The sequence below is a fragment of the Trachypithecus francoisi genome, unplaced genomic scaffold (assembly GCF_009764315.1).
Source record: "Trachypithecus francoisi isolate TF-2019V2 unplaced genomic scaffold, Tfra_2.0 Lachesis_group6, whole genome shotgun sequence".
Lineage (NCBI taxonomy): Eukaryota > Metazoa > Chordata > Mammalia > Primates > Cercopithecidae > Trachypithecus > Trachypithecus francoisi.
Genome location: NW_022681471.1, coordinates 83,346,986 through 83,369,573, shown reverse-complemented (window position 1 = coordinate 83,369,573; position 22,588 = coordinate 83,346,986). Strand labels below are relative to the sequence as shown.

General features: G+C 40.7%; 1 pseudogene; it reads left to right on the top strand.

Moving 5' to 3' along the window:
- The first annotated feature begins 2,300 nt into the window (after nucleotides 1–2,300).
- On the top strand, nucleotides 2,301–3,140 carry LOC117078009 (annotated as a pseudogene).
- Nucleotides 3,141–22,588: the final 19,448 nt, after the last annotated feature.

Below are 22,588 nucleotides of genomic sequence, written 5' to 3'. Positions count from 1 at the left end.
ATACACTATATCCCAGCACTTTGGGAGGCCGAAATGGGTGGATCACGAGGTCAGGAGATCGAGACTATCCTGGCTAACACGGTGAAACCCCGTCTCTACTAAAAAATACAAATAAAAACTAGCCGGGTGTGGTGGCGGGCACCTGTAGTCCCAGCTACTCGGGAGGCTGAGGCAGGAGAATGGCGTGAACCCGGGAGGTGGACCTTGCAGTGAGCTGAAGTGAGCTGAGATCCGGCCACTGCACTCCAGCCCTGGCGGCAGAGCGAGACTCCATCTCAAAAAAAAAAAAAAAAAAAAAAAAAAAAAAAAAAAAAAAAAAAAAAACAATATACTCAGCATTTTTCAAATGTATTTTTATAATTAAATCCTGTTGTTACTGGTTATTTAATTTATAACTGACATGGTGTTTTGCTAAAGAATACTGAACATGTTGCATTATGTAAAAATCACAATCCAATGTGTATTCAACAAAACAAAAATGTCACATCTAGTATAATACAAATTTAAGAAATGTATGCAATGTACTTACAACAATATAAAATTCTTACAAAACCTATGATATAATTTAGGTAAAAAATATCCCTTTAAACAATGGCTTTGTTTCTTGAATATATTGTCTAATATTTTAAAGTATTTTTACTTCAGGAAAGCATGGGAATTATCTTTATGCCTTTATTGTCAATATACTTTTTGTCAGTTTCTACAAAAAATAAAAAAGAAAAAGAAAAAGGATGAGTTCATGTCCTTTGTAGGAACATGGATGAAGCTGGAAACTATCATTCTCAGCAAACTATCGCAAGGAGAAAAGACCAAACACCGCATGTTCTCGCTCATAGGTGGGAATTAAACAATGAGAACACTTGGACACAGGAAGGGGAACATCACACATCGGGGCCTGTTGTGGGGTGGGGGAAGCGGGGAGGGATAGCATTAGGAGATATATCTAATGTCAATGATGAGTTAATGGGTGCAGTACACCAACACAGCATATGTAACAAACCTGCACATTGTGCATATGTACCATAGAACTTAAAGTATAATTTTTAAAAATGTGATTCATTATATAAACAAAACAAAAAACAAATTATCTCAATAGCTGTAGAAAAGCTTTTTAATAAAACTAAACACCCCTTCAGGCTTAAAATTCTCAATAAATTAGGTATTGAAGAAACATGCCTCAAAATAATGACAGCCATGTATGACAGACCCAGAGCCAACATCATAAAGAATGGGACAAAGCTGAAAGCATTCTCCTTGGAAACTGGTGCAAAACAAAGGTGCCCTCTCTCATCAATTCTATTCAACATAGTATTGGAAGTCCTCAGCAGAGCAATTAGGTAAGAGGAATTTAAAAAAAAATCCAAATAGGGAGACAGGAAGTCAACCTACTCCTGTGTCCAGATGACATAATCCTACATCTAGAAAACCTTGTGGTCTCAACCCAAAAGCTCCTAAAGCTGAAAAACAACTTAAGCAAAGTCTCAGGATAAAAAATCAATGTACAAAAAATCACAGGCCAAATGCGGTGGCTCACACCTGTAATCCCAGCAAATTGGGAGGCTGAGGCAGGTGGATCACTTGAGGCCAGGAGTTCGAGACCACCCTACCCTGGCCAACATGGAAAAATGCTGCCTCTACTAAAAATATAAAAATTAGCCAGGTGTAGTGGCGCATGCCTGTAGGATCATCTACGTGGGAGAATGAGACAGGAGAATCACTTGAAGCCGGCAGGTGGAGTTACAGTGGACCGCAATCATGTCACTGCACTCCAGCATGGGCAACAGAGCGGGACTCCATCCCCATAAAAAAAAAAATCACTAGAATTCCTTACACACCAACAATGGTAAAGCTCAGAGGTAAATCAAGAATGCAATCCCAGTCACAACTGCTACAAAAAAATATGAAATAACTAGGAACACGACTAACCAGAAAGGTGAAAGATCTCTACAAAGAGAATGCAAAACACTGCTAAAAAAAAAAAAAAAAAAAAAGAGAGAGAGAGTGAGATGACACAAACAAATGGAAAAACATTTCATGCTCATGGATAGGAAAAATGATTATCATTAGAATGGTCAAATTGCCAAAAGCAGTTTCAGGATTCAATGCTATTACTATCAAACTACCAACGACATTCTTCATAGAACTAGGAAAAACTATTTTAAAATTCATTTGTGAGCTCAGATTAAGATGGCGGATAAGAGGCAGGACTAGCGCTTGAAGGCGTGACATAGGGTCCAGAGTAGGCTCAGAGGCGGGCGCCTCTCAGCAGTTGCTGTGGCTGCAGCTACCTTCCCATGGCCATGGCTGTGCTCCTCTAGCCTTTCAGCAGCCTGCCCCTGAGCTGCAGTTTGAACTTCCTGCAGCAGCCCGCTTGCCTTCCCTAGCGGGTTTTTCCACCTGGGGGCAGACAGCGCCCAGCTGGCACCATGGCGAGGACCACGAGCAGTCCCAGGCAGCCTCAGCGGGAGAACAGTGCACGACATTTTTCCATTCATTGTAAAAAGAAACACAAGCTAGAGGAGCAGCAGGAGGAGGATTGCCTGCTTTAAAAAAAAAAAAAAAAAAAAAAAAGGAAAAAAAGATAATTGAAGCAGAGCTCTCTGCTGGTCATGACTGAATTCTTTGTGCATGCCAAGATGTAGAGGGGTGTGGAGTGTGGAGTAAATCCATGCACTAGTGGACTTTCTCTACCGGGAATATTAGATTCTATTTGTGAAGAAATAGATCACAGGACTGGAGAACCAGTGTGAAGTTGCCTGAAGTAAGCTTCAGGAGATTGAAGACAGGATAACTGATGAAGTTGAAGCTCACAGAAATGTTAACCACCTCCTCCTTTCTGATACTATGAAAACAGGTTTGAAGAAGGAATTTGATGAACGTTACAAAAAAATATTGAGTCTATGAGCCATCCTTCCATGGAGCTTGTTTTCTAGAAACCCCTCACTGAACTCCTTCCCAATAAGCCAAAGCCATCCTCTAATGCTAAGAACTATACAGGAGAGAGCCAAGCTAAGCATGCAGCTGCTGGCATTGCCTTCTCTCAGATAACTGAACTGTTCTTGGAACTTTGGCACACAGGGATGTCTCCTTATAATGGTTTGGAGACAGCTTCTAGCACAGAAGCAGAGATGGAACTCTAGAAACCAATTTATACACTAAAGTTGTCAAATGTTAGGAGACTCCTGTGTTCATTTATGAGCCTATTTGCATAGTATAGGGACTTGCAAGTTTTATGAAACGGGTGTAATAATATCTCCACCTGTGATTTGGGGTGGGACTCTCATTTTGGGTAGACATTTATTGAATTCGACTTTTTGCCAAGAAAGTTTGTCTCAAAGGAAACACAGTTTTCAGTGGGACTTATTAAAGAAATGTTGGATTACAATCTCTTCAAAGGTAAGTATAGAAGCTGTATGTGTAAGGGTGACTTAAATCATATGTCACATTGTCTAGACTATTCAGACACTTAGAGAATATTCTCCTTGAATTAAAAAGGATGACTAAGAAAGAAGGATGCTCCTACTACAACTGTACCCTGACAGTTAAGTCACAGTTTCGTCTGTAGATACAAGCTGTTTATAGTGGTGACTATATATAATGGGGGAGAAGGAGGGAAGACAGCAGTAGCTTAAGCCTGTTGCTAAGAAATTTAATAAAGGCCCTGAAACTTGTAAATTAGTTGTCAATTCAATAGAGCTCTGTTGAATAAATAGCCAATAGCATGTGGCTCTCCTCTTTGCCTCTGAAAATGCAATGAAAATACAGAGAAAAAGTTTTTCCTTCAAGGCTTTTTGCCTTGTGCCACTGTTGCTCCTTGGTTTCCCATGCATAATTAATAAGTCCAGTTATTCAGTAATGTTTACAAATTAATTAACTTTGAATGATAGCTAAAAGATTATGAGGTAATCCAAGTGCAAATTACGGATGGGATAAGCATCCTTTAGCGCATCCTAAGGAATGCTTTGTCAGCTTAAACCCAGTATTGATAACTTTAGTAATTAAAAAAAAGTTATACTTGTAGTAGCAAGTTGTTTTAAAATGTTAATTTAGAGAACAGTGAAATTGAAAATGTAGGAGCAATGACATTAAGGTTTACTGACATAGCCAATTTGATTGGTGCTTAGACTATTGTGCAGTAGGCCTAAATGGTAGTGGACAATTGCTTCCTGCTAGCAGAAAGCCTTCATCTTCTTGAGTACTAAGCCAGGTTCCAGGTGTCCTTTGAGGATAGCCAGGTTTGAAATTTTTAGTTTCTCAGGCAGAGCTCTTCTGTGTGACAGGGTCTCACAGGGCAAAGTAAAATTACAATTCCTTTACTGCTACAGAATATTAACTATAGGTTATTAAATGAGTGCTATGGTATAATACTGGCCCTCCCTTCACACAACAGGATGCCACCCCAGTTTTGTTTTGTTTTCTGGGTTTCTTCCCCCTTTGTAAGCAGGCATGAGATACCATTTGTAGAAAAAAAATGTTTTATGTCACATAAAGGTGAATTTTTAGAAACTACATTCCAGGCATTTTTGAAACCCTTACTGAAATGTCTCCCATTTTTACAGATGGCATAGAAGTCACAAGTCTATTAACTGGTCTATTAAATGTTCTACACCATTCTACAGATGGCGTAGAAGTCACAAGTCTATTAATTGTTGCTTCTTTGGCCTCTTCCTGCTTTCTCTTTCTGTTTGGATAGTCAGGAAAAGATTTAATGTTTAATATTTAAACAAAATATTTGATGTCTACACAGTAAAAGTATTCAAACTTCACACCACTATTGAAAGCAGTTGGAAACCAGATAATATTTTCTTATATTTAGAGATGAATGTAAACTGTATTCTTTTGAAATGTGCAAGTGTTTGATTCATGCCATTTGATAAACTTGTGCCTTGTAGTCATTGTTTAATGGAACCAACTTGTAAAGTTTGTAGCCTTAAATAAATCTCCATGCTAAAAAAAATGTGTTCTAGTGCAACACAAAAACATGAAGTGTCTGCCCAGAGGTGGAGTTAGTGTTAAAGTGGAAAGGGAGATGACAGATTTCCCAAGAAGGACCCAAAACACACCAAGATTGTCTTCTAAAGGAATTGTTTGGGAGGCCTCTGAGTAAAGGTCTTATGACGAAAAGGGAGCAAAGAGTCCCCCAAACAAAACTCTGATAGTACTGGTAAATATAGGAGAGAATTAAGATTCTGTTAATTAAAATCCAAACAGAGCTTATTTGAGGAGTCAAGTTACCTGATGTAATTTTTTCTTGGAACTTTGGCACACAGGGATATCTCTTTATAATGGTTTGGAGATGGCTACTAGCACAGAAGAAGAGATGGATCTCTATACACCATTTATACACTAACTGGAATAACCAGTTTAGAGAAGAACATAAATGACCTGATGGAGTTGAAAAACACAGCAGGAGAACTTCGTGAAGCATATACAAGTATCAATAGCCGAATCAAGCAGAAGAAATGATATAAGAGATTGAGGATCAAGTTAATGAGATAAAGTGTGAAGACAAGATTAGAGAAAAAAGAATGTAAAGAACAAAGACTCCAAGAAATATCTGACTATGTGAGATGGGAGTTTTATCTTTAAGTCCCTGACTGGGGCTGCTGCCTTTCTTTCAGAGATGCCCTGCCCAGAGGGGAGGAATCTAGAGAGGCAGTCTGGCTGCAGTGGCTTTGCCAAGCTGTGGTGGGCTCCATCAGTTCTGTAATTCCATTTTAATAACTTCTAATTCTTTGCTATAATTTTCTATTTTTTTCATTGTCTCAAGAGAATTTTTAATTGATTATTGAAGCTTTTTTTTTTTATTGTTGCCCAGGCTGGAGTGCAATGGCGTGATCTCCACTCACTGCAACCTCCGCCTCCAGGGTTCAAGCCATTCTTCTGCCTCAGTCTCCTGAGTAGCTGGAATTACAGGTGCTCGCCACCATGCCTGGCTAATGTTTTTGTATTTTTAGTAGAGACGGAGTTTCACCATATTGGCCAGTCTGGTCTCAAACTCCTGGCCTCAAGTGATCTGCCTGCCTCAGCCTCCCAAAGTGCTAGGATTACAAGTGTGAGTCATGGTGCCTAGCCTGAAGCATTTTTCTAATGGCTTCTTAAAAATCTTTGTTAGATAAATCTAAGTCAACATCTCAGTGTTGGCATCATATCTATATTGTCTTTACTCATTGAAGTTGTGGTTTTCTTGTGCCTTGTAGTCATTGTTTAATGGAACCAACTTGTAAAGTTTGTAGCCTTAAATAAATCTCCATGCTAAAAAAAATGTGTTCTAGTGCAACACAAAAACATGAAGTGTCTGCCCAGAGGTGGAGTTAGTGTTAAAGCGGAAAGGGAGATGACAGATTTCCCAAGAAGGACCCAAAACACACCAAGATTGTCTTCTAAAGGAATTGTTTGGGAGGCCTCTGAGTAAAGGTCTTATGACGAAAAGGGAGCTTGGGTTTTGATACCACAAGTTATATCTGATTACATCCTAAACTTTAGTGTATTATATAAGTAGACTCTGGGTCTCATTTAAATCTTTTATTTTAGAAGGCAATTGCCCTGTTTAGGTTTAGCATGTTGGTCCTGGCTTTCTTTTGTTGGCTGAGGATACAATGACAATTTAAGTGCAGAGCCTTTCTGGTGGTATTTTGATTGATTTGGTACTGTCTGGGCTTCCACTGATTTCAGCTGCTGCTGCTTGGGATGGTAGAGTGGTTTCCCCAGGCCAGGTCCCGGAACATCTCTAGTTTTCTGGAAATCTTCAGGTGGAAAAGGGAGTCTCATATTGCATGGTCAAAGATGCCTCCTTGGCAGGTAGTTGTAGCAAAAACCGCCTGCCCCCTCACCACCACCACCACCAGTGTGGGTAGTGGAGTGCATTTCCTGAGCCAGACACTTGTGGTGAAATTCCACTATTTGTGTCTCTTCGTTACATTTAAGTCAACATCTCAGTGTTGGTACCTCTTGATTGTCTTTGTTCATTCAAGTTGTGATTTTCTTGGCTTTTGAGATTACAAGTGATTTTTATTACATCCTAAAATTTTAGGTTACAATGACAGTGCTGTAGTGTCTTCAGGCATGTGAGGGGAGTGTTAGGCCTGCAGGATTCAAGAAAAATCGGATTGCCTTGTCTGACAGTCTCAGAGTGAAGAGAATCTCAGTACACATGGGTAAAAATAGGCCTCCAAACCTGCACGTTATGCACATGTACCCTAGAACTTAAAGTATAATAAAAAAATAAAAATTAAAAAAAAAATAGGCCTCCAAGGCTGGGCTGTTTTGTGACTGGGTCTCTCTTGTTGGTCAGGCCTGCCCATGTGGGTATCTCTCAGCAGTCTCAAGACCTTCAGGGAAGGAGAGCACTTTCCCTGATCTCTTATATTTAGTAGGACTCCCAGTGTATCTTCCACCTTGCTGGTGCTGTGAGAGAGATTACCTTTGGATCCAAATAATGAATGATCCCACTTGGGCTGTCTTTTGTTTCTAGGTAAGGAGGTCAGGAAATGCTGGGTCTGGGTCACCTTCTTCAGTTGTGGGGTAGGGGGCATAAGATGCCTAGGTGGTACGTTGTTTCTTCATTCCTGAGATCACAAACCAGTTTATGTTTTTCCTACAACCTTCTTACCACATAGTACTCATTTGGATGTCTCTTGCAGTATTTCATGGGTTTATAATTCCACTTAGTGGGTTGGAGCAGGAGAAATGGGTCTATGTCATCTTGTCCAGACTGAAAGTTCTCCAGGCATTTAATTTTTAGCAGGACATACTTAGAGACTTCATGCTTTAGAATGAAAGGTTGGATTTCTAATGGCAAGAGTTCCATGTACCAGTGGCTACTTGGCAGTATTGAGTACTGGAAAAACTATTCTCTCCCATAGAGAAAGGCCGTCTTTTAACCAAATGACAGAGCAGTTACCATACTCCCTGTGGGCTCACTGATTCTCAAGATGAAGGAGAGAGCAAGGGGCAATTTATTGAATTTTTCCATAAATGTTTTATTGATGAAGTTCTAATTATAATTTGACATGGTTATTAATAATTTAGCTGAATACAGTTTTTGTAATACAGGTTTACTATTGAGCAGAATCAGAATTTTTAAAGATAATATGCCACTTAATTTGAGTTCAAAGTTAGTGTTCTCTATCATCAAAATTAATTGAAAATGTTTGTCAATGCTGGTTTGTAATGAGACTTCATTATTTGAAAATTTTCACTATTTTTCACACAGATAGGTACTGCCAAATACTGATATCAATCCACGTACCAGTGATATTTTATAACCCATTAAAAATGCTGGTAAAATATACAAAATGTAAAATTTACCATTTTAACCATTTTCAAGGCTACAATTAAGTACATTCACAATGTTGCGCTAACGCTACTCATTTTCAGAGCTTTTTCATTATCCCAAAGAGAAACGTCCCACCCATTAAAATACTTCCCATTCCTCCTTTTCCTGAGCCCCTGAAATCCTGTATTCTGTTTTCTGTTTGTTTCTATAAATGTGCCTATTTTATGCTCCTCATATAAGTGGAGTCATACAGTATTTGTTCATTTGTGTTTGTTAAAGTTTCCTCCATGTTGTGGCATGTATCAGAATTTCACTCTTGTCTAAGGCAAAATAATATTCTTTGTATGTGTATACATATTACCTTTAGCCATCCATCAAGGAATATTTAGGTTATTTCACTTTTAAAACTTTTATTTCTACTGTATCTATTTAAGGTGTGCAACATGATGCTTTGATATATATATGTAATTAAATATGTAATTACTAAGGTAAGCCAATTTGCACATCTATCATCTCACATACTTGCCTTTCTTTTTTTTATTGTAAGAGTACCTAGGATGGCTGGCAAGATGGCCAAATAGGAACAGCTCTGGTCTGCAGCTCCCAGCAAGATCAATGCAGAAAGTGGGTGATTTCTGCATTTCCAACTGAGGCAGCCAGCTCATCTTATTGGGACTGGTTAGACAGTGGGTGCAGCCCATGGAGGGCGAGCAGGAGCAGGGTGGGGCGTCGTCTCACCCAGGAAGCGCGAGGGGGCTGGGAACTCCCTCTCTTAGCCAAGGAAAGCAGTGAGGGACTGTGCCGTGAGGAATGGTGCATTCCGGCTCAAATATTACACTTTTCCGAAGGTTTTCACAACTTGCAGACCAGGAGATTCCCTCTGGTGACTATGCCACCAGGGCCCAAGCACACCAGGGTTTCAAGCACAAAACTGCGTGGCCGTTTGGGCAGAGACTGAGCTAGCTGCAAGAGTTTCTTTTCATACCCTAGTGGTGCCTAGAACACCAGTGAGACAGAACCATTCACTCCCCTGAAAAGGGGACTGAAGCCAGAGAGCCAAGTGGTCTAGCTCAGTGGATTCCACCCCCACAGAGCACAGCAAGCTAAGATCCACTGGCTTGAAATTCTTGCTGCCAGCACAGCAGTCTGACGTCAACCTGTGACACTCCATCTTGGTGATGGGAGGGGCGTCCACTCTTACTGAGGCCTGAGTAGGCGAATTTCCCCTCACAGCATAAACAAAGACGCCAGGAAGTTCAAACTGGATGGAGGCCACCACAGCTTGGTAAAGCCGCTGCAGCCAGACTGCCTCTCTAGATTCCTCCTCTCTGGGCAGGGCATCTCTGAAAGAAAGGCGGCAGCCCCAGTCAGGGACTTTTAGATAAAGCTCCCATCTCCCTGAGACAGAGCACCTGGGGGAAGGGGTGGCTGTGGGCACAGCTCAACAGATTTAAATGTTCCTGCCTGCCAGCTCTGAAGAGAGCAGCAGATCTCCCAGCACAGCACTTGAGTTCTGCTAAGGGACAGACTGCCTCCTCAAGTGGCTCCCTGACCCCCATGCCTACTGACTGGGAGACACCTGCCAGCAGGGGTCGACAGACACCTCATACAGGAGAGCACTAACTGGCATCTGGCAGGTGCCCCTCTGGAAAAAAGCTTCCAGAGGAAGGAACAGGCAGCAATCTTTGCTGTTCTGCAGCCTCCACTGGTGATACCCAGGCAAACAACATCTGGAGTAGACTTACAGCAAACTCTAGCAGACCTGCAGCAGAGGGGCCTGACTGTTATAAGGAAAACTAACAAAGAGAAAGCAATAGTATCAACATCATCAAAAAGATTGTCCACACCAAAACTCCATCCGAAGGTCACCAACATCAAAGACCAAAGGTAGATAAATCCATGAAGATGGGAAGAAAGCAGTGCAAAAAGATTGAAAATTGCAAAAACCAGAATGCCTCTTCTCCTCCAAAAAATCACAACTCCTCACCAAGAGGGAAACAAAACTGGATGGAGAATGAGTTTGAAGAATTGACAGAAGTAGGCTTCAGAAGGTGGGTAATAACAAACTCTTCCGAGCTAAAGGAGCATGTTCTAACCCACTGCAAGGAAGTTAAGAACATTGAAAACAGGTTAGAGAAATTGCTAACTGGAATAACCAGTTTAGAAAAGAACGTAAGTGACCTGATGGAGCTGAAAAACACAGCACAAGAACTTCGTGAAGCATACACAAGTATCAATAGCCAAATCAATCAAGCAGAAGAAAGGATATAAGAGATTGAGGATCAACTTAATGAAATAAAGTGTGAAGACAAGATTAGAGAAAAAAGAATAAAAAGAACAAAGACTCCAAGAAATACAGGACTATGTGAAAAGTCCACACCTACATTTGATTGGTGTACCTGAAAGTGATGGAAGAATGGAAAAAATTGGTAAACACTCTTCAGAATATTATCCAGGAGAACTTCCCCAAACTAGCAAGACAGGCCAGCATTGAAATTCAGGAAATACAGAGAACACCACAAAGATACTCCTTGAGAAGAACAACCTCAAGACACATAATCATCAGATTCACCAAGGTTGAAATTAAGGAAAAAATGTTAAGGGCAGCCAGAGAGAAAGGTCGGGTTACCCACAAAGGGAAGGCCATCAGACTAACAGCGGATCTCTCTGCAGAAACCCTACAAGCAAGAAGAGAGTGGGTGCAAACATTTAACATTCTTAAAGAGAAGAATATTCAAACCAGAATTTCATATCGAGCCAAACTAAGCTTCATAAGCGAAGGAGAAATAAAATCCTTTACACATAAGCAAATGCTGAGAGATTTTGTCACCGCCAGTCCTGCCTTACTAGAGCTTCTGAAGGAAGCACTAAACATGGAAAGGAATAATTGGTACTAGCAACTGCAAAAACATACCAAATTGTAAAGATTGTCGACACTATGAAGCAACCGCATCAACTAATGGGCAAAATAACCAGCTAGCATCGTAAGGACAGGATCAAATTCACACATAACAATATTAATCTTGCCGGGCGCGGTGGCTCAAGCCTGTAATTCCAGTACTTTGGGAGGCCGAGACAGGCGGATCACGAGGTCAGGAGATCGAGACCATCCTGGCTAACACGGTGAAACCCCGTCTCTACTAAAAATACAAAAACTAGCCGGACGAGGTGGCGGGCGCCTGTAGTCCCAGCTACTCGGGAGGCTGAGGCAGGAGAATGGCGTAAACCCGGGAGGCAGAGCTTGCAGTGAGCTGAGATCTGGCCACTGCACTCCAGTCCGGGCGACAGAGCGAGACTCCGCCTCAAAAAAAAAAAAAAAACAATATTAATCTTAAATGTAAATGGGCTAAATGTCCCAATTAAAAGACACAGACTGGCAAAATGGATAAAGAGTAAAGACCCATCAATGTGCTATATACAGGAGAACCATCTCACGCGCAAAGACACACATAGGCTCAAAAAAGAGGGATAGAGAAATATTTACCAAGCATAAGGAAAGCAAAAAGAACACGGGTTGCAATCCTAGTCTCTGATAAAACAGACTTTAAGCCAACAAAGATCAAAAAAGATAGCAGAACATCAAAAAAGTTATCCACCATGATCAAGCTGGGTTAATCTCTGGTATGCAAAGTTGGTTCAACATACTCAAATCAATAAATGTAATTCATCACATAAACAGAACCAATGACAAAAACCACATGATTATCTCAACAGATGCAGAAAAGGCTTTTGACAAAATTCAATACCCTTTCACACTAGAAACTCTCAGTAAACTAGTTATGGATGGAGTGTATCTCAATATAATAAGAGCTATTTATGACAAACCCACAGCCAATATCATACAGAATGGGCAAAAACTGGGAGCATTCCCTTTGAAAACCAGCATAAAACAGCCATAAAAAAGATGAGTTCATGTTCTTTGCAGGCATGGATGATGTTGGAAACCATCACTCTCAGCAAACTAACACAAGAGCAGAAAACCAAACACCGCATGTTCTCACTCATATGTAGGAGTTGAACAATAAGAACACTTGGACACAGGGAGGGGAACATCACACACTGGGGCCTGTCGGGGTGTGGGGGGCTAGGAGATGATAGCATTAGGAGAAATACCTAAAGTAGATGACGGGTTGATGGGTGCAGCAAACCTCCATGGCACATGTATACCTATGTAACAAACCTGCACGTTCTGCACATGTATCCCAGAACTTAAAGTATAATAATAATAAAAAAAAGAGTACCTAAAATGTACTGTCTTTAAAAATTTCTGGTGTACAATATTATTTTTGTAGTCCTCATGCTGTACATTACATCTCTAGACTTATTCATCCTACGTAACTGCAACTTCATACCCTTTAACCTACATCTCCTCATCTCTCCTCCTCCCTTCCCCCACTGCCTCTGGTAACCAACATTCTACTGTGTATTTCTATGTATTATACTTTATCTTTTTCTAGATGCCACATATAACAGAGACCATGCAATATGCTTTTTTCTGTGTTTGTCTTATTTCACATAACATAATGTTTTCCACGTTCATCCACATCATTGCAAATGAAAAACCTCCTTTTTAAAGGCTGAATAATATTTCATTACTTGTGTGTGTATACACATGCTACAATTATTTTATCTATTCATCTGTCAATGGACACTTAGGTTGATTTGATAACTTGGCTATTGTGAATAATCCTGTAATGAACATTGGGAGTGCAAACATCTCTGAGCTGCTGATTTCATTTTGTTTGGGTATATACAGAAGAGGGATTATTGATGGGTCATATGATAGTTCTGTGGATTGAAATAATTAATATTGATAAAAATGTTAATGCTGCCTAAAGCAATGTACAGTTTCAATGCGGTCTTTACCAAAATTCCAATGGCATTTTTCTCACAAAATAAAAATAAATACTGTAATTACTACAGAACCACAAAGGGCCCGAAACTGAGGACAGTATATACACTAATTTTTTAAATCTGATGACCAAGACAGCTACTAAGTGACTGATGGGTGGGTAGCATATGTAGTGTGGATAAGCTGGACAAACGGATGATTTGCATCCCAGGTGGAAGGGAGTGGGAATGTTCGAGATAGTATGAGCTTTCAACATACTACTTAGAATGCACACAATTTAAAACAAATGAATTGTTTATTTCTGGAATTTTCTATTTAATAATTGTGTGTCACAGTTAACCGTGGGTAACTGAAACTGCTTAGAGTAAAATTGTGAGTCACAGGGCATTACTGTACCTAGGATTGGAATTACTGGAATAAGGTAATTCTTTGTTTAACTTTTTGAGTAGCCATCATATTGTTTTCACAGCAGCTGCACCACTTTACATTGCCACCAGCAATGCACAAGATTTCCAATTTCTCCATATCCTCACCAACACTTACTTTCCAATTTTTAAAATTATAACCAGCATAGTGAGTTTAAAGTGGTATTTCATTGTGGTCTTGATTTGCATTTCCCTTAATGAATAATGATTTTAAGCATCTTTTTATATGTTTATTGGCAATGTGTATATCTCCTTTGGAGAAATGTTTATTCAAGTCCTTTGCCCATTTTTATATTGAGTTGCTTTTTGTTGCTGTTGGTGTTTTAGGGGTTCTTTATAATTTCTGAATATTAATTCCTTATCAGATATATGATTTGCAAATATTTCTCTCATTCTAGAGGTCATCATTGCACTCTCTTGATAGTGTTCTTTGCTGCACAAAAGTTTTTAATTTTGATGAATTCCAATGTATCAATTTTTTCCTTTGGTGTCATATCCAAGAAGCCATTGTAAAGTCCAATTACATGAAGCTTTTTTCTCATGTTTTGTTCTAAAAGTTTATTAGTTTTAGTTCTTATGTTTAGGCCTTTGATCCATTTTGTGTTGATTTTTGCATATAGTGTAAGGTAGAAGCCCAATTTCATTCTTTTGCATGGTGTTATCCAGTTTTCCCAGAACCATTTGTTAAAAAGGCAGTTCTTTCCAAAGTATTGACTTTTAAAGTTCACTTTAAGATGACTCTTTTACTTTCTCCATGTTGATGGCTATTTTTCTTAAAATTTGTAAGAACACTTTATATATTAAAGACATTAATCTTTTGTTGCATTGCTGCAAAATTTTCACCCAATTTGTCTTTTGCCTTTTAGTTTTACTTACAGTATGTGTATTGGTTTGTTCTCACGCTACTGATAAAGACATATCTGAGACTGGGAAATTTACAGAAGAAAGAGGTTTAATGGATTTACAGTTCCCTGTGGCTGGGGAAGCCTAAAAATCATAGTGGAAGGCAAATAGGAGCAAGTCACATCTTACATGAATGGCAGCAGTCAAAAAGAGCTCGTGCAGGGAAACTCTCATTTTTAAAAACATCAGATCTCATGAGACTCATTCACTATCACGAGAACAGTGCAGGAAAGACCCGCCCTCATAATTTAATCACCTGCCACCAGGTTCCTCCCACAACATGTGGGAATTATGCCAGTTACAATTGAGGATGAGATTTGGGTGGGGATACAGCCAAACCATACCAATATGTGGTAGAATGTTTAAATTTTGTCCATAAACAAATCTGCCACTTTGTGGATTTTGCTACTGGGAAAATGTTTTAAAATAGTATTCACATTCCAATATTAAAAACATATTCTCCTCTGATCCTTTATAGTTTTTTTTAAAACATTGTTAATGGACTTCAGATATAAAAATGGATTAATGATAATCCTTGGTTCTTGACACACTATTATTGGCCTACATATGTCATTTCTTTTTTAAATAATATAACAAATATATGTGAACCCATCACCCAGCCCAAAACCTAGTATATTACCAATAACTCATATCCACCTATGGTGTCTTTTCTATCCCATTCTCCTACCTCCCTAACAGAAGTATCCTGAGATTATATCAATACTTCCCTTGCCTTAAAAGGTTTTATCTTATATGTATGTATGAACAGACAATATACTGTTGACTTCTACTTGTTTTTGAACTTTATAAATTGATATTAAACCATATACTGTCTTCAAAGAATTGCTCTGTTCACTCAATATTTTGATATTAAGATCTGTCCATTGTGTTGCATTAAATTGTAGTTAATTTTTACTTGAATAACTAATAGAAACAAGCCAGATGAACTGTGAGTGTAAGAGTATATGAGCGAAAGAAAAGCATGTGTGATGGCCCTGGGATTAGAAAAAGCATACCAAATTTGAGGAATTATAGAAAAGAAGGTCGGTGACTCTGGTGTCCTGAGGCCTGGAGGAAGAGTGACAGAAGACGAGTTAGGAGAAGCAGCCAAGGGACAGATCATACAAGGCCATGGTAAAGATGTAGACTTTTATCACAAGTGCATTGGAAGACATTGTGCAGGGTAATGACATGATCTGGTGTGCAATTACTAAAGATTAATCTAGATACTTATAAGCAGTTGATTGAGACAGGTGACAAAAATTCAATCTTGAGGTGTTGCAATTATTGTCCCCATTCGACAGATGTGAAAACCAAGGCTCAAAGAGGTTAAGTAACTTTCCTTGTATTACACAGCTACTACATGACAGAACCATGATATACACAAAGGTGGCATGACTTCAGAACTTGCTTTTTTAACAGTGGTACCACATATGGATCTAGAGTTTAATGGAGTTTGGTTTTGGGATATAAATTTAGGAATTCATCGGCTTATATTTAGAGTCATAGGACTGTATGAGATCTCCTAGAGAGAGAATATAGATAGAAAAGAAAAGAAGTTTAAGGAGAAGCCCTAAGGTACTGTAATATTTAGATTTTGGTAGAAGAGGAGAAAAGAAGGCTGAAAAGGAGCAGCCAGATTTTTCCCATAGAAGTTAAGAGAAAAAGGCTGCTTCAAGAAAGTAGCAGTGATCAACTACTCCAAATGTTGCTGAAAGGTACAGTGAGTTAAGGACCGAAAAGTAACTATTTGATTTAGCAACATGGAGGTAACTGGAGATCTTCAAAAGAGCCATTTAATTCATGAAGTCATGAAGAAGGAAGGCAGGTTGGAATGCGTTTAAGAGTAAATGGGTATTTCCAGGAAGTCTAAAGTCACTCCAGGAGATGGAAACCACAGGAAAATTTCAGACTAGAAGCTCCTTAAGGAGAAGAAATGAGCCATCTAACTTCATGTGCTTGGAACCTAGCAGTTTTTTCTACGTAATGAGTGTGCAATAATTTATTTCTTGAACTTAATTGAATTAGATGTGGCTTCTGTTCCCATCCTTAGGGAATTACATTCTAGTTGGGTAGGTAACAAAAAATATAGCATGAGTGGATTAGGTGTTTTCTGTAAATGCAATCCAGACTACATATTAAATGTGAACTCAAAATAGGTGTATAATCATGAAGCCAAAACCATCTTGTAAGATACCTGGAAAACCACTCTTGGACATTTAGGGATAATCAAGAGCTTTCAAGTGTTGCCTTAGCCAGAGGATAAATACTATATTTAACTATGTACTCTTGCCATGAACTCTTAGTCATTCTTCTTTAGCAAGTGTTGCAAACTAAAATGCAAACACAGGACAAACTGGTAACAAAAATAAGTGAAATGTTCAGGTGAGGGCTGTAATAAGCTGACAAGATCATGGCACATCTAGAGGGGCCAGTCACTGCTGATTTCCAACAGATTGACAGCACTCTGGAAAATAGGCTTAAGGATGAAAATACAGATTTTCATATATCCCTAAATTTTTCAATGTTGATAATTTATTCAATCAACACCTGCACAGGCACACTTGTACACATACATATACCTATACATTGCAGACAAACAAAATGTATCTGCTGGCCAAATTAACTTATGGACTGTTGGTTTGTAACCTGTACTGTATAGCAATTTCCACAATTTTCAGGGTTGTCTCAATTTCAACCCAGTCTTAGCTTGCCTGATGCCAAATGCTAAGCCCCTCTGCATCATCCTTGCAAATAACTCTGCCTTGATTCTCAGAAATAGTGTAAATGTTCTCTGATGCCAAAACTATCAGAGACTCCTATAACCCCCACAAGAAAAGTTTCCTAGCCCAAGTACTTTAGTGGTCAGAGTCACTACTTTCTTAGCCATCTTCATATATGCACAGAGGAGCTTGAGAGCAGTATATTGTCCCTCATGTTTCTGTGTAAAGAAGCTGAAACTCAGCGAGGTTATGTAACTTGCCTCAAGTCCCACAGCTCGGCAGAGACAAATCTGGAACTGGAGTTCTTCTCATTCCAAATCCAGTCCTCTTTCTACTACACTTCAATTGCCTTTCACATCTGGGGGTTTTGTTACTTTGCTACATGGCTGACTGAAGTCCCATGTGTAGTGCAGAGTTGAATTCAATTCAACATACCTGGAGTGCCTGTTATGTACAAAGCTATGTGGTAGTCACTGCAAAATACATGAAGATAAACAAGACATAGGTCATACTCCCAAGGAGCTTATACAATTTGGAAAGATAACACAGAAACAACTATTTGTTGTTGTTGTTGTTCCTGTTGTTGTTTGAGACGGAGTCCCACTCTGTTGCCCAGGCTGAAGTGCAATGGTACAATCTCAGTTCACTGCAACCTCCAGTTCCTGGGTTCAAGTGATTCTCTTACCTCAGCCTCCCGAGTAGCTGGGATTACAGGCAATTGCCACTATGCCTGGCTAATTTTTTTGTATTTTTAGTAGAGACAGCGTTTTGCCATGTTGGCCAGGCTGGTCTCAAACTCCTGACCTCAGGTGATCCGCCTGCCTTGGCCTCTCAAAGTGCTGGGATTACAGGCATGAGCCACTGCGTCCAGCCTACAACTAACAAAATTTTTAAACAACATGGAAATAATGGAAACACAGAAAAATCACGATTTGGGTTAGGTCTGGGTCAGCCTTGCTTTGCTCATTTTTTCATTCATTCATTCTTCCATTAACAAGTATTTATTGAGCACAAACTTTTTGTTAGACACATAGAAAGTATATGGCAATAATAAGAAGTAGGCATTTGCTAGCATAAATAATAAAAGCAAAAAAAAAAGTTAGACATGGTGAAACTCCATCTCTACTAAAAATACAAAAAATTAGCTGGGCCTGGTGGCGGGTGCCTACAGTCTCAGCTTCTCGGGAGGCTAAGGCAGGAGAATGTTGTGAACCCAGGAGGTAGAGCTTGCAGTGAGCAGAGATCACCCCACTGCACTCAAGCCTTGGCAACAGAGAGAGACTCCGTCTCAAAAAGAAAAAAAAAAGTTAGAGAAAGGGGAAATTTATTGAAAGAGTCCTTTCTTTGCCTATGGTCCACAGTGCTTAGCATTGTGCTGAGAATATTACCAAGGTATCTGTCAAACCTCCCTACAATATTATGCTCAGGTATAAGTAGCAACCTAGTAAGAGTTGCCTGGCATTCATAGCTCAGAGGTCCAGAGATTTGGGCTGAGTAACCTCTATGAACAGGCAGATAGTTAAGGTTAGGACACAGTGGGTATAAGCAACCAATGACATGTTAATGACAGCTCAAGACAACTCTGAAAAAAAAGATTGTTGTCCCCTTAAGTTTTCTCTTGTTGAGACTAAATAGCCCTATATTCTTCTAGTGGTGAAGGAAAATGGCTGCTTCTTATGACCCTGTATCAAGGTCATAGTTGACAAAATTGCTTAAACCATCCTTCTTGCTTATGTAACCAATGTCCTTAATTTTATTCTTCCCTTCATCTTTAAATTAAGAACATGAGTCAACCATCAGCTATGAACTGCCAACCCTAGAAGCCAACCTGAAAGCACACTTCTACTATGTCACTGCTCCAATCATGTTGCCAACTCAGCCCAGAGGCAAGATACTCAAGCAGATGTTCTAAGGAAGAATAAATAGGGAAAGTTGTTCATATCAGGTGTGTATTTCTTTCTTGTTTTCTTTTTTGGTTTGTTTATTGTTTACAAACAGATATCACCCAGATAAATCACTGGTGGTATTGCCTTTAATTGTTCTTTCAACAAATTTTTATTGAGTCCCTACTATATGACACCCATTGTTCAGTATGCTGTGGATAGAGCAGTGAGAAAAACAGATGATGTCCCTGCTCTTTTTGAGCTTATACTCTAGTGGGAGATTTACTTTGTCACAGAAACAAACACACAGATTAAATTGTGATCTGTGCTGTGATAAAAATAAAATGAGATGAGGTCATAGAGAGTGCCTGGATTGTGGGAGCTACCTTAATCTACATGATAAGGGAAAGCTTTCCTGAGATGTGTACGATATTGGAGCCCACCATGGGCATAATCAGACAGAAGGAAAAGGAAGTGCAAAGTCCCTGAGGTGAGAGAGATCTTAATATATTGGAATGAAAAGGGAAGTCAGCATAGCTACAGCAATGTGAACAGGTGTTTACAAATCAGAGACAGGCAGGGGGCAGGTCGATCTTGAAGGCCTTGTAGAGAATATAAGACAATCTGGATGCTAACTGCAATGGGAAATGACTGAAAGATTTTAAACAGAGGTGCAACCTGGTCATATTTGCCTTTTAGAAAGACTGTTTGCTGGCTGTTGAACAGATTTTAGCGGGGCAGATGTGGAAGAAGGGACACCAGTGAGGGCACTCTTCTAGCCATCCATTTGGGAGATGGTGATGGCCAGGGCCAGGGTAGTAGTAGTGGAAAGGGCGAGAAATGGTCGGATGCTGAACATACTTTTAGGACAAAGCTAAAGGAATTTCCTCAATAATTGGATGAGACTTGTGAGTGTGAGAAGAATCAGGGATGGCGCCAAGATTTTTGGCCTAAGCACCAGGTATTGTCATTAAGTGAAAGGGGGAATGGCATTAAACATGATTTCTCATGGGTCATTCTGGAGTTCCAATTATACCTGTGGGATGGAACCTCAGGGCCCTTCTCTGACTTTGAGCTGCCTAGTTATGAGGTGGGGCGGTAGAAAGGGACTGCTGTTTGGGGTGAATTAGAGGCATAACGCAAATTTCTGGGAATCCCCACCCTCTCTCCCTTCCGCCTCCCCATTCTAGTCAAAAACATGGAGACTCACACAGATGAGAGACGGAGAAGACTGAGCATCCCAGGCCAGGCAGAAGGAAGAATCCCCAGAGACTCAGAGTTGTTGTAGCCACTTCAGTCCAAAGACTGCATGGGCGTGGGCGGCGCCAAGAGGGCGCCACAGAAACTTTCTGGGAATCTGGCAGCCTAGGGAACCACTTTTACCGGAAACGAAGTAATGAAAAGAGATGGGGTGGGGCGTGGCGGGGCCTGCCCCTGCCGGAAGAAGTTTGGGTGGAGCCAAGTATTCAAGCTCCAGGACAAAGGGGGAGGGGAGGCCGCTACTAGCAAACAACCTCAGCTTCATAAACCCAGCAGAAAGGTCCGGGGTATTGGTCGAAAGGACCAATCTTCTGTCCGCCCGCCCAAGTGGGACGAACAACGAAGTTGTGCGATGGAGCTTTAAAGGGGCTGGTGATTGACAGAATGTGTAGTAGTAGATGGGGTGGAGCGGCTGGGTGGGGTGGGGACTGGCAGCTGAGAGATACCAAAAGGAAGAAAAAGAAAACCATTGCCCTTGATATCGCTAATGCCAGGGGAGGGAAGCTAACTAGAAAGTAGGAAAAGGAAGGTTTTAGCGCTTACCTAGACTCGTTCCCCTGGCTAACACTCTTCACACTCTTTTACCTTCCCTTGAGATTATTAAAATAGACTGTATAGCGGCCTTAGTCGGTGCCCATTCCCCCTAACTCTTCACTCAACTACGTGTGTAGTCCGAGGGAGTGAGGACCCCGGGTCCATCAGCTCAATCCCGGCCCCGCCCCGTCGGCCCTGGTCCCGGGGCTGGGAGGAGAGGATGCCTTCGGAGGCGCAGAATCCGAAAGTAAGTCCCTTTTATTTTGCCTTACCAACTGGCACCTCCCATTCCACCTTCCTTTTATCACCCTCTCTGGGCGGCGAAATAGTCTCTTTCAAGGAAGACCTTTGAGGGTGGGGCAGAGTGGGGTTGGTAAGAAGGGGAAGGGAAGGGAGGTGGTGCTTTAGAACCTAGGGGAGCTGCCACGGGCGGGACAGGAGCGCTCAGTTCGATGGCTGTGTGGTTGGATCCTTGATATCTCCTCCAGGTATTAGAGCCTCGACTTCCTCCCTCCTGGCATTCTTTCTTTTTTTCACCCTGCAGCAACCCTATCAGGTTGCCAGAAGCCTCTAGCTGTGAGCTAGGAGGGCTCCATCTTGCCTGGCTTCTTAAAGGGACAGTGTACTATTTAACTGAAAATTCAATTATGAGAAGAGTGGCAGCGCCTCTTGTTGGAAGGAATTTGTGCGGCGAGGACAGCTTTTTCTTACTCAGAACAGCTTCCAAACTTGATTCTCATATCCATTTGATTCTCAGGAGGTGCACCGTGGGCAGTGTTGCCAAGTCACGCATTAGTTAACTGCAGCCAGTTGACTGCAGTTTTAGCTTAAAGGGAAAATTTCCGTTTTCTGAGAGGCGTCATGGCAGTGCAGGTATCTTGAACAAATTCATTCATTCTACAAATTTTATTGAATGTCAGGTGCATTGTCTGTGACTGATCACGCTGCTGGGAGGTTTGTGTAAAATGTCAAGGCCATGCAGAGCGTTGTCAATGACTCCCTTTTTAACTGATTAGTAGTCTTCCCAGAATACGGAGATAAATATTGAATTTGATTCCAACATTTACCAAACATTTCTCACATGAATGGCTCAATGGTTCACTTTTATTGTCTTCCATTCAGTACCAGGTGTCTATACGCTCAAAGCCAAGTGACTGGGAATTCCAGCTAGAAGAAATAGGAACTCAAGTCAAAATGGCATGCAAAGAGGAAAGAGCAGGAAACTTCAGTAGGAAAGCTAATGCCGCTTTGGCGTTATCCATGTCCAGTAAGGGAGATTGCTTTGGGAAGGAGGGCTTCACCATCTCCCTTCCACTGTAAAAGAAGAGCTGGTGTGGCAGAAACTTGTTAGTAAGGGTCTCTCATGGACCAGTGACATCTCTTACATATTTGTCTCTCTTTCTGCCACAGGGAGGGTGGAAGAACTGTGGATAGACCCTCATGATACTGCACAGGTCGAAGAGATGAAAACATGTTGTTTGAGGTTTTAGGGTTTGTAGCAGGATGAGCCACAGACAAAACCTCTCAGACACCAAGTTGTGGAAGGAAGGGCTTTATTCAGCTGGGAGCATCGGCAAGCTACTGCCTTAAAATCCGAGCTCCCCAAGTGCACAATTTCTGTCCCTTTTAAGGGCTCACAACACTAAATATTTCACATGAAAGCGTCGTGATTGCTTTGAGCAAGCAGGGAGTACATGACAGGGGCTGCATGCACCGGTGGTCTGAGAGAA